Genomic DNA, 13,974 nt, shown 5'->3' with positions numbered 1-13,974 from the left:
GCACTCGTATAACTGAGACTGAATAACCATTTCCAGGACCTTGGCCACTGTTAGAATGAGAGATATTGGCATTGGTCCGTTTAGGTTAAGCTTGCGCAATTTACAATATGAGTTATATGCTTGCTATGATGCAATTCTGGCAGTGCAATTAAGTTGCAAACCTTCGTTTAACTTTTTTGAATCCTTCTTTTGATGTCAAAGTGCCTTTAATCTTGGTATTAACATCTATATTTTCGGTATATTTTGTTTGTACGCGCGGTTTGACAAGATTCCAGATGTGAAGTTATACCTGGGATAGACTAAAATTCAGTTTTTTGACCACGAGGTTGATGCGTTTGTGACCGGTCGATCTAATATTTGTGGTAGATTTTAGTCTGGTATTTTGACCTTTTCTAGTTCTGACGGTCACTTAGTGAATGTATTTGTGATGTTTTGCAAAACTGTAGGTACACAAAAACTTGTCATATGAAAATTATAGTATGTAACACATTGATAAACTTCTTCGGTCACTAATTTATTTAATTCATTCCAAATCAAACGCGTGACTAAAGTGGCCTAGACCAAACTTCTTGCATTACAAAATAACAATGAAAAGAAAATTCGATTTTACCACCTTACTAAAAAAGAAAAGAACTTTAGGGGCAGGTTGGTGAGAATTGCCATAAGTACCTACCTAATATTAATATGTCTAGCAATACAGCATGCAGTAAAAATCATACAAACTTATGTCCAAAAATACTATGTTTTGAAGGTATTGAAATGTTGAGAAAAAATCTTTTTTTCTAGAGTTTGTTCTCAAACTTAGTAGATATATCTGACAATTAAAAACAAATTTATAGCATAGATAAACTTTTTGCTTAACCAGTGGCGTTCGCGAGAGCGTTATAATTAATTTAATATGATACGCCATTGATTTATAGCACTCTGATCCTTGGTAAATAAAAATCGTCTCTTCAGTTTTTTCACTAAAACCAAAGGTTTTTTGCGGATATTATAATAAAAGCCTAATAGTAATTTTATGTGCTTACCAAGTTTTAAAGCAAAATCTAGAAGACATTTTTTTTTAAATAAGACAAAACAATTTTTTTACATTTCGACGCCCAAAGCATTTTATCTGCTGAATACGCTCTCCATTATAATTCGGACCATTCTTTATAATCTGTCGGTATATGTGGGCTGTGGAAATAATCCATTAAAATGTTTTGATTAGATTGCCATTTTGGAACCTTCTTCGGTCAATTGCAATTTGCAGAATTTTTTTTTATTAGAGATATTTTTGAACATTTAAAATTGTGACTGCTTCGATAATAGTTGTAGTTAACACAGACCGATCTTACCAGAGTTTTTGAAACACATAAACCACGGGTTGCATAATGGTTAATAATTAATGAGAAGGATTTACGAAAAAGCTGAAAATGTTTGCTTTTTATACAAACCATGTCAAAAAATTAATTAAACAAACAAACCACACAAAGTGATCACTCTCACCCAGCGAAATAGATCCGTAATTTATAACAGTGGTAGTGGTTTTCTCGATGAACCACTACCAGAACCAAAACGAAGTGTATAATGGGCGAGCATTGACATGTTAATTGCCGTTAAATGCGCTAGACGAAAATAGACATTCTACCAACTAAGTATAAAGTAATAAAATTTATAAAAACAAGCAGTAAAATTTTCACCCTGACCCACTTTGATCGAAATGCGGGGTGATGCAGCGGATTTTTATAATTCATTTATAACAAATTGATGCCGTTTGACCTTAGATAATTGCAGGTCACTGCTGCAACGTTTAATATTGGTCGTATCCCCGCTGGATATGATCTCCGCTTGTGAGTGTTGTGAAGGTGTGAGATCGAATTGATTGATAAACAATCTCGTAATAAAATCAAGGTAACGCATATTGTTACTAAATACTTTGGAGTAATTGCGGTAAGAATATTCATACATTCTTTTATATGTCAGTTTTCGCCCTTGGGCTTCATCTTTTGCCCGGTACTCAGTCGGCTTATAACAACGACTTGGAAGAATCTGCTTTATGTTGGTATTAAAATAGCGACAGTGGACTGCTATAAAAGGACAAGAAAATTGCATTAATTCAAATTTAAAAAAATATTTTGTTTTTTCTTGTGTTTTTGAAGTTATAATATACGTGCTTGTTTGTATTTGATTAGTCTTAAATTCTTAAATTTAAACTTAAAACAAAAGTGTGACGCAGCACAAGGGTTTTATTAAACAGAAACTCTAAAACTTTGCATATAACTTATTATTTTTAATTAAGTACTTTAAAACCATTAGCAAAAATGTCTAATAATGAATCCATTAATTAATTAATTAAATTAATTAATAATTTTTAGCCATATTGAGTTTTGTTAAGATAGCATGAATCCATCTATAATGTATAATTGGATCATTTGATTGTCAGGAGGAGTTGAATCTTGAAATTGAAATTTAGTGACTTTTCTAATTTTTGATAGTTTTTTCAACATTTACATCTTACTTCAAACCTTCATTGTTTCTTTATTTTACTGCGAGCATTTAGTGATTTTGCTTTATAAAACTGGTAATATGTTTTCGTTACTTATATCCTTTAAATTTACTTTTCCTAATGGCAAATTCAAGTATTCAAATTTCGAAAAGCACAAAAAACAAACATGGCATACCAAATTTCGAAAATTTTTCGAATAGGAACCTGTGGATATAACACAATTTAAACCTCCACTTATTAAAATTATTGAAATTTAAAAAAAAATGAAATTTTATAAGAAAAGTAACCTCCCGGACATAAAAAAAAAATCCACTAAATTTAATTTAACTAATTTTGGAGAATTTTCTGGGAGCAACTGTGGACCGCGCCTTATAGTCTGGAAAATGGCTGTTTATAGCTGTTGCTCATTTGTTTAAGGCAACAAGTGTGGTAGACGTGTTGCATACTACACTTTTTATATATTTTTACTCCCAAAGCCGTGGGGTAATATCCCGGAAATGTCCGAAGTGGCTTACAACTGTGGTAAACCAAACTGACGTGGTAAAATGACACTTTCGGCACGCACGCTGAACAATTAAGAAATTTAAAGAAAGAAGTAGAAAAAATATTTGTTAAGATGGTAGTCTAGTATTCGACAAAAATAGCATCAAGGATCTGGTATAAAATGCTTGTCGTACACCTCGATGGCCTCGGTGTGATATCAGTAATGACTGCCGGTAATTTAATAAGATCAAATATGAGAGGGTTATTAGTTCATCTACAAGGATTACAAAAGGCATTGGATTAATTATTACTGCGAACCTAGGCACGAACATTGTTAATATTCAAAACCCTATTCGATAATTATGTACCAAGGGCAGGATTCATCAGTTTTAGTACCTTTTCTCTCTACACTAAAAAAGACTATTGGTTTTAACAAAGTCGCTAACTGACTATTGTAAACAAAAAAACTAAAATTTGTCTGTTCTTCACAGATTCGCGTTTCAAAATGTTCTTGATCCAACTAATTATTAATTGATTTTAATAAAGATTCTTTATTATGATTCTGAAGAACTGTAGATTTTGAGAGACTTATAGCTATTTTTTCGGTAGTCGTAAGTGTTTTCGTTATTTCTAAGTTCTCGGGTATTTATAGAGACGAGTAAATTTTTATTTATTTAATCTTATTTATTTGACTTATTACAAAGAAAAGATTCCGAGGGTGTTTTAAAATGTACCAATACAAAAGGCCTTATATCTTAAACATGTAGCACACTATTGCAGAACATTTCAGGTAAACGAAACTCTCCACGATATGCTCTCGACGACAGTTTTCGAATCATTCGTTGGAATGAGATGACACGGTTCCGAAAGGTCAAAATGTCAGATCGATGCAGCGAATAATATCCCGAGTAATTACAGTGAAAATTATTTCTTGGCGGATAAGATTACAATTTAAATGAAAATGTAGTCTTCCTGATATTAAAATTTTGCAACTCTGACAGTTTCGTGTAAATTTGACGGGGATATATTTTGTATTTTAGTTAACGACTTTTTTGTGTTTGTGTGGTAAATTAATAGACTTAAAAATAATACAATCAACTGAGTGTTGCCTATTTTACTTTTATTTTTAAAGTCACAAGTCGTAGTGCGCGTAATCAGTTAAAGTCATTTCGACTGTAAAATGTGGTGATTTATGTTGAAAGCGAAATGTTATTACGAAATTTAGAGGCCATTACTATTTATCTTGGATCTATCTAAAAACCAATTACTTAATACATCTAAATTTACTCGCAAAGAGAAATTTCTGTACCTTCTGGATATGATGACGGTATAAAAGATTCTTTATTACTATACCCAAAAAATGTAGATTTCTAGACCCGAAGGAGTTCTTGATATTTTTGTTTCTTTGGGTCAGCAGAGAACGGTCCTAGAATGTTGGCGTTTCCAAGGCTAGCAAAACTCTCAAATATGCCTAGGGAAGAATGGTTATATGAAAATTTTTGATTTCATGAATTTAGTGATGTTTCCATTATTTAATTTGTGTTAGCTTTGTTACAGTATCAATCAAAAATATGAAAATGAATTCCTCAAAATGCAACTTTAGGCACGAGTTTCCTATAAATAGGAAGTTTTTTAAAGTCGAAATGACTAAGTTTATCAGAAAAGAACTGATTTGAATGTTGACAATAAACAAGAAAATTAAAACAAAAAAAAATGAAAAACGGAACATTCACTGTAAGAAGTTGATGCCATAAAGGCATATAGCTACTAAATATATAGAAAGAGATTGCTGTTGAAAAAGAAAATTGCTAAAGAACAGGGTAGTGCTTACAACTTAACTTTAACTTGCATGTTGTAAAATTATATCCTTTACGAAAATAAAGTAGCCGTCTTACACCCAACACTTTTGCAGTACTAGCAGTCCCAATATTTTCTAAAACTCATGTACATACAAGTCATGCAATGTAAAACAGATGATGAATCAATACAATATTTGCCCTAAATGCACATGCACTCTGACATTCCAAAATGGATATAAAAATAATATGGGCTATTGTATTGCATTCTAACTTTCTTTACAATAACTAATAATATATGCAACGCGGAATTAAATTTACAGAAAGTCGTTCTAGCACTGCTTTTAGTTCAGCTCCAAAAAAATCGTTTATATTTGCAAACAAAATGCGAAATGTGGACTACCAATAAAACAGCCAGTTCTTTAACGCTTACTTAAAGGTATGGGTTTAAATATTTTATGCAAATTTGGAAACTATTATTAATGTAAATATGATAGGAAAATATTCTTTTAAAAAAGGTGGAATGCTGAGGAGATAGGTCCCTAATATAAAAAAGCCCCCAATTTATAATATTATGGAAATATACTAAACAATGTACTTAAAACCTATTAAGGCCAATACCTGGTCGCATATTTAAACCGTAATTATCATTTTGCACCGTGTTCAGCCTGTCGATGTTAAACTTATCCAAACATATAATTGAAGTGGCTGTGCACCAAGGAATCGGTCAGGCGGTACTAAACGCGTATCCAACCTTCTAAATGCAAAAAGAGCGGAGGCACCACCAATAAACCGATGTGATATAGCCAACCGATGATCGCTATATTACGTCAATCCGCAAGGAATCCAATCAAAGCATGGATATCAGCGGAAATTCGCGCACACTAGGTGTGATGACCGAAGACGGTGATAGAATGTTCTCAAATCCGGAAATTCTCTTAGAGATGTATTCTAGACACTCCAGCTTCAAATACCCACAAGATCGACCTCGCCAATAATGTCGAGTGCGCGATAGTTTTTATAAAACGAGGAAACAACAAAAGCTTCAGATTTGTTACCCTTTATATTTGTTAGGACCCAGAAACTGGCGGTGAAGCCGATTATGACTCAAATTTGTAAGAAATCAAGAAGGAAAACCTACTATTTGACCAGGGAAGGGAGGTGTTATAAATTGGGAGTTCGTTAAAAAGAGTAAACTAACTCTAAGTCCAGTTCAGGACTGGGGTGGCAGTAGCAGCGGTCTTTCTTTGACGTGGATTGACGCCTAGTCGACGCCGGTATTTTTTACAGGAAGTTTTCTGTTCAATATAAGGCAGAAACCCGATTTTGAATGTAATTTTATTGAAATCGTCAAAAAAGAGGTTACTGCATGACACAGGAAGTTCTTAAGTTAATATCTGCAGGTTCGATCTAGTTTTCTTTACAATATGTGGCGAAAAAGCTAACTTTGACTAAAATCATGCAATCATAGGATAACTGCCTTTTTATTAGGACTGAATCTGACAGAGAAGTCAATATTTTGTGAGCGTGCGGCAATGGATCATCAGGTCATAGCGGAAGGTCAGAATATCGGTCACAGATAATAAATCCGAATTTCTAAAAAAAAAAGCAAAAGAACTCAAATTCAATTCAATATAAAACAAGTTACGGATTTTTATTAAGATGACAGAGTGAAACTCACCCGTTGTCCACCTTGGCAGCACCTGGTTGCCACCAAGCACTACCTGCTGACCTCTGTTCTCTGGTTTGTTGTTGTGGGTGCAGGTTGTAGTTCCACTTTACTGCCTGTTTGAGTAGTTGTTCTCACTGACGGTTTAACGATGGTTTCAGTCACCGTGCAAGGAGTTGAAGAATAAACTTTATTTTGATGAATGTTTACAGCTGACTGCAGTTGCGCAGTGGTAAGAACCTGTAGTTTACCAACAGGAAATTGAACAAGTTGCTGCCATGGCAAAAGGAATTTAACAGTGATCGGAGCATCTGTGGTGCCTCTTTTGCGGCACTAATGATTCTTCCAAGAAATGTTTACATGACACCTTAATTGTTTTTGAATATTCATGAAACTTATTGGCAAAAATATTAAATGTTTCAAAAGCTTTCCTATTGTTCTCTAGATCTCTCCATCCTTACACTTTACAATATCAAAAATGGACATTAAGGTAGCCAAACGTATTACTTAGAGTTTGGAAAGCGTAATTATGTCACACAGGATGTTATAAAAAATGTTGCCAACTTGGCAAATTTTGAACAAATTTTTCTCAGATTTTTCAATGGACTATGTCTAACGGCTTTATCGGTTTCACCTATTGCGCCTCTTGAAATTTATCCGTCGATTCAGGCTTCGCATAGTATTCATTTTTATTAAACATTTACAAAAATACGTTACTTTATCACTATCTAGAGAGCCCTGTAAAATACATATTTGTTTAAAATACATCCATTATGGAATTAATGCGTTTTGATTACAATGACATTGTACTTTACTTTCCCTGCCTGGATCACCCTATACATTGTTCGCAGACATACACAGTAATAAGTAAAACCTAATTTTTCCACTTTTTACTTCGAAGTCGTCCTTCTTTTGAAATTTCGTACACCAATTCTCGAGAAAAACTCGGGCTTCGCTTTGAAAAACTAACTACTGAACTAAAAGAAAATTGGAATCTGACAAATTGATATAATCTGAAGAGTACAAAGAGCAGGTAATCGGCAAATGCATTTTTTCGCCGTAGGTACGCAGCAAATGGATCCCGGTCTCCTTTAGAAGACATAGATTTCGAAAATAGGAAATATTAGGTATTGGAAAAATTTAATTAGCAGAATGGATGAAAGATACTTTTCGAAATTAAAAAATGAACGCAAATGTGAATACCACTCACAGTGGTTTATTAAAATTAGAAATTGATAGGGAGTACAAATACTTTGGGGTTACAGCGATGGAGGTTGATTTTTAATTTTTTTGATTTCAGCGAAAATGTACTAGGAAATTTAAGAAATTGGTGGAATATACAGTGCGTCCCATATATACGCCATAGGACAACAAGTAATACTATAAATAAAAATGGATGAATTTGAAAACAGAAAGACATATAAAATTAAAAATTACTGCATAAGAACCGAAACCGGATTGTTGCTTTTTATCCCATATGTGGTGCTATATAAGCAGAAGTTCATTTGTTGTTGAAGTAGCTAGCTAGAGAATCAAAAATAGTTCCTGACTTTAATTACTTAACTAAATGTTTATTTATTCATTTATTCTTACAATTTTAGCAGATTTCGGTGGCCATTTTTTTAATAGTTTTATTATGCGTTTGTCTCAATGAGATACTAAATAGAATTGGTAATATTGTTCCTTGCCCAAACTTAACCTCGTTAAAAAAAGGCATTAGTAGATGAAAAGCTTCGTCGGTCATGGTTGGAAGTTTAATTGCATCCTGTATCTGTTCGCGTTTCTCAGATCCTAACGCTGGGAGTCGAAATTGAAATGCTTGATACACAATTAACCAAATTTAAATCACTTGCCGCCAAAATATGAACAATATTCAATTTGTTTGCAATCAGCTAATTGGCAAATCCTATACACTAGGTTAAAAACGGTTCGACTATTGTTTGAACAATGCGCTAACGAATCCAACGCAATAAAACTTCAAAACAGGCAGGTGTGGTACACGTCTCGTTAACTCATATCAAAATCGACAGGGCAGTTGAATGCGATAGTAAAATGTGGTTAATATTTTTATTTCGATACATGATTTTGATTTTATAATACCGTTTCAAGTTGGTGAATCAAATGTTTTGAAAACTGAAAAACTATTATTTTAAATAAAATTTGGTCTGTTGCACCATTTTTTTGCAAATTCCTTGCAAGCTCTGTTCGACATCAACTGTAACGTGCGTTTAATTAATCTTGATAACATAACAAATAAAAAAACAGAATGTAGGGTTAGTAGCCAAGTTTTTTTCCAAGTAACGTATAAAACAAAACACTATTAATTTTCTGACATATAAGCCTACATCATATATTTTTTAAATTAAACACCCTGTATATTATATATGTGTTTAATATCTTATTCCGATTATAATGATGTAACACATTTTATATTTTAGACCATTTGTTTTTAACAAATCGTCTAAAAGATTTGAAAGAGTGTCGTGACTGACCGCAACAACAATAATTATTTACAAATGAAAGTAGAACAAAAACCTTAAAAATAACAAGACCTTCTAAAGTAAAAAATTCTCTATTTTAAAAACTAAAGGTATGTGACCACTATTTTCCATTTCTCATACACTCTAATTGTATGTCTTGCATTTGGTAACGTTTGCGGATTGTTTCTTAACTGATTGATTGCCTCTGAAATCCTTTGCCGAAATTAAACGACATTATTACAGTTCTGTGCACGTGATTTTTTACGTGTCCTCAAAAGAAAAAAATCAATTAAAGTTAAGTCGGGGCTGTTGGCTGGCCAATCCATAGTTCCGCCGTTCCCTATCCAACCCTTGGGATATTCAATGTTAAGAAAATTTTGCACAACTTGCACAACATTGTGAGGAGGGGCACCGCCTTGCTGCCTGTACAATCAGCGCTGATATATGTAGGGGTAACTCTTCTATATATTGTTCTATTTGGTGCTCTAAGAGTTGCAAATAATGATCTCCAGTTTATTTTTGATCTATAAATATCGGATCCAAAATATGTCCATCTATCACACCACACCATACATTAAATGATTGGGATTTTATTTCGTGTATTTGTCTAGCATTATTTAAAGACCAATATCGCGTATTTTATCTATTATAACCCTTTCTTGTAGTGAAAGAACTTTCATCAGTCCATATATTTAGTTTTATACTTCACCTGGAAAAAACTTGGCTATTAACCCTACATTTTGTTTTTTTGTTTGCCCTGATATCTCTAAAATCAAAAAAAGTTACAGGCAATTAAAATGTTGTTAAAATAAATTGAACGCATGGTACATGGAAATAATAAGCATAATCATTTGATATTAACAGATTAATACCTAGCTAAGTTATTATTTAACTTAATTTGCCTAGTCCTTTTCGTTTCTGAGTTAGAGAGTATGTTTGAAAGGGTTCCATCTTTTGTATTTGGTTACATTTTAGTAAAGCTTACATAGAACTTAGGTCTGTTCTTTTGATTGTGAATAATGTGAGATTTTCAAAAACATTTAATTGAATGCAAGCGTTTTAAAAACCTTCCCAAAATTAATTGTTCTCAGTAATTTTATTAATGTCAAGAACATAAGATTAAATTCTATCAAGTTCATCTATTCGAAACAGTTAAGCAAATACCTTGGCAAACTAGCCATTATTTGATTGGTTCGATATATTTGGTGGCCTGACGTTCTCGTAATAGTTTGATTTTTTTTATATTATTTTATTTAAAGTAAAACAGCAAATACAATACGAATCTCCAGCGGAACTATGTAAAACTAACCAAAACTAGTGAGATTGGAACCTTTCGTGATATTTACAATGCAGTTGGCCAAAAAATTATTTGCCGAAAGCTTATTTGTTGAATTGTAAAATTTACAAAGATGTTGGCGCTGTGGGTATTTTTTACAATTACAGATTGACGTCAAAGGTGAGATAAAATCTGACTGTGACAGCAATCGTATACTATAATTTGGCCTGACACATTTTGTTTAACTAATTTCTTGAATTCTGGTAACAAAGTATCGTTCGTCGAATTTACCGAATAGAAAACCGAAAAGAGTGTTTGAGAAAAAAAATTGTAGGAAAATTGGAAACGCTCTTATTGCAGTTTTTTTAAATAGTGTCTGCATGGTATTTATTTTTTAATTTTATTTAAGAAATTAACCCGCTGACATTGTTTTTATCGCATACAGCGCAAAATGTATTGTGATTTGTTTCTTTCATTAAAGTAATGAGTAGAAAATCAAGGAGTCCTAAAAAGAGGTGGTAGTTGTATGAAAAGAAATTCTGTAAGACACGGGGTCCTCTCGGGGCAAAGTGAGTAGCACGAAAAACACGGAACAGACTTCTTACTATTTTACTAAGTTTGCGTATCTTTAACAATTTGTTTCAAAAGGAATGATCAAATGGGTGAATAAAACGAAAATAAAGCTTCGCGTCCGTCGTGTAACGCCGTCGAACCGCAACTGCCGTGTCGGAATCCGGACTAGTCGTGACGTGCCGGGGTCCGAGCGGGATCAAAGGGTTTTTTGCGTCGGGCCATCTCAAGGCGTTGCGGTTAAGATAATGGCATCCGTGCAGTGGTGGTTCGTTACAAATGGAATTTTCTGAAGCTGCCGCCTACTGGAAAGTTTTTATGTCAATTGTGGGTCACATTTATTTCAAAAAAGGTAAGGTGCAGTTTAAGATATAGATATATAAGATATGAAGATATAAGATATATAAGATAATAAAATATTATTAAATGGGTGCCATTTTTGCTAAACTAGACTTTTTAAATGGGTGGGCACCATGGCTTACGGCCGCTTGTGTAATTCAAAATAAACTTGCCTGTTTTACAATTTGGATCCATTATCGTAAGCATAACCTTTTGGCAATAAAATATTTAAAACTACATCACAAACCTAAACACCCAAACCATCATACGTAGTTATGGAATTTCATCGACCATAGAGATCGAAACTGCGGAGTCATCTGACGCAGTTGTTTTAGCTTCTAGATATATAGAGCCGTTGCCTATGCTTATTATATTGGCACTTTTGAAGCGAACATCCCAAATTGTTCAAAATACGCCCAGATCTCATAACATTTTCATTTAAGTGTTTGAAGATCGCTATTTAGAAAGAAAATTGCGCAAAATGCAGGTTAATGTTTGTAATTTCCAGGCATCCACCGAAGATTATTCCCTCCTGAAGGAAACCATCATAGCCGCCTGAGGTGCATCAATTTTACGGTATCTACCGCCCCTGTATTACCTAATTGACTCTGGCAACGGGGCATATAAACACTGGGTGAATAATTCTAAATCCGGCTACTCAAAGTGCTTGATTGCGACCCCCTAGTTCGCTTCCCAATCCGGCGTCAGAAAATGGTCCCACACGTCGAGTTGATTCGTTTTTATACTGAGTGCTACATTATTATGAGAGATTTACGCGAAACTAGTTACTTGCACCAATGGTCAACAATTCTAATGTTATAAATGGCTCATAGATGCACATAAATATTACAAATAAGAACTAGAATATACAATAACCATTATGAACAAAAAAATGTCAATCAACAAACAAAGAAACTTATGCAGTAATACTATTTATAAAACTTCTGGATGTAGGTTGTTGATGAATCGAACTTGCTGAAATTTCGCCAATCATTCTGTTGGCTTTTTCAGAGCTTAACTGGAACTGTTTCAGTTGTGAAGAAGCCAATATGATTCAACACTTCTCTGGAAACCATAACCAAATTTCGATGAATTTCCAAAAAAAGTTCTTATCCTTATTTGTACTTCTTTCTTTGTCGTAAACGGTGGCTTTATCCTTATCTGTTTTTATTTTTGTTTCGGCTGAAGGCAAATCAAAGCAATAAGATACTATATCGTAACAACAAAAACATATTCCTGAGCAGACGGCAAATTAAATCCATTATTTGAATTTAAAATATAAATGTCAACTTTTATTTTATGTTCACCGTTCTAGCAGATAATCGAAAAGCATGTTTTCTCAAATATTTTTTCCAAGGTCGCAATAAAATTAAAAAATATTTGGGGTGCCATTTAAAGATTTCTGGTTTCTTGTACAAATGTCAAATTTTATGCAGCACAAGTGCAAATAATTTTGCGAAATTGTGCTTAATAAGGAAAAATTGTAGTTTGTTACAGTCTTGAGCCACCCTGTAGGTAATAAGCTGGTTTGTGATCGAGGATCGAGCGCCCACGATCACTCTCATTAGTCAAATACAAAAATTTCTCACTTCTAGCACCGGTAAAAATTGTTAATTAATTAATATATTGTAATAATATACGACAATAATATTCGATCGCAAAATTCCCTAAGAAGCGGAAAGGTCTACGTTGAAAAAACGCGAAACATCGAGCGGGCCCTAAATTTCGCCTCACAACTGCAGACAACACTTTTTGCGTGACTTAACAGGACTCGAATGTGGAACGGCGGCAATGTACAATAATTTATGGATCCTTTATCAGAGAACACAAAACATGGGCGGAAAAATCAATATGAAACAGCAGTCTAATACGGTATAAAACCTAAAGGGACCGCCACTATACGGTTATGGAGGGCTTGCAGTCGCGTTCAGTCTGCGACTTTGCCACTTCGCTAAAATAAAACTGGGTCGTGGGATGCTTCTATTGGTGGCGAGTGTGGGATTGTTTCCTTCGAATGAAAGAAATCTAACCTTTTATCTCTTTGAGAAAACTTTCTAATCATATAAATGCTTTTAAAAAAATGTTTGTTTCCTCAATTATGTAGGAACTAGCATATACAATAAGAATTATGAACAAAAAAGTGTCAATTCTCTTTCTTATTATCTAAAATTGATTGATAAACGAACCTCGTGAACATTTAAGCGACAGATGTTAGTTCCTCGATTTAAAAGTTCCGATTCATAAGCACATATCTGATTGACAATTTGGCATCGTGGTAGACAGCGGTCTCCGCGTTTCCGACCGAGCTCCGATCTCAGCCGAGGACAAAATCGCGAATCCTCGGCCGCGAAACACAATGCGCGAATGCCGATTCTGGTTCTTTCACGTTTCGGTTCTGTTTCTGGCCAATAAGTTGGCAAACGTGTTACTTTGAGGGTGGTCGGTGTCGAAACAATCCCCGAAAACACTTTTTCGAACCCAGGTAAGTTTTCTTTCATTTTATATTTGCTCGCAATTATCGTTGGCGGTGTTTTCTAATTATAAATGAAACATGTGAGGCTGTTTCAGCATTTGGAATGCTCGAGGAACTTAATATATAATGAATCTAACCTCTACGGTTCGAAAAACCCGCAAAAGGTTGAAATAAATTCAAGTTTACAAGTAAATAACCGCTGTATAACGCATGTTAGTGATGATTCGAGAAACCCTGAATCGGTCGATGTTTATTTTTAACCTAATTTGGAAGGTCTTCTAATCGATATAATGTTTTGTTTAAAATATTCTCGATCTAATTCGGTCCTATAAAATTGCAGCGCTTATACCGCACGCGTTTGTCGGCTGTTGACCCAATATAAGGAAAATATTCATGAGAA

At 33.9% G+C, this 13,974-nt stretch overlaps 1 protein-coding gene across 3 annotated transcripts in view; it reads left to right on the top strand.

The window, feature by feature from the left end:
* The first annotated feature begins 1,873 nt into the window (after positions 1 to 1,873).
* LOC132702990 (complexin) overlaps positions 1,874 to 13,974 on the top strand; it is a 444,845-nt gene continuing 432,744 nt past the window's right edge. Inside the window, exon 1 of one of the 3 annotated variants that reach the window (XM_060671970.1) lies at positions 1,874 to 1,893. The gene's annotated coding sequence lies outside the window, so the exon portion shown is untranslated. Of the gene's footprint in view, positions 1,894 to 13,444; positions 13,584 to 13,974 lie in introns of those variants that run through there. The other 2 variants (XM_060671968.1, XM_060671967.1) reach the window with 2 other exon arrangements.

Source organism: Cylas formicarius, unplaced genomic scaffold (assembly GCF_029955315.1).
Source record: "Cylas formicarius isolate icCylForm1 unplaced genomic scaffold, icCylForm1.1 PGA_scaffold_6__28_contigs__length_40554024, whole genome shotgun sequence".
NCBI lineage: Eukaryota > Metazoa > Arthropoda > Insecta > Coleoptera > Brentidae > Cylas > Cylas formicarius.
This window is presented reverse-complemented; position numbering and strand designations above follow the sequence as displayed.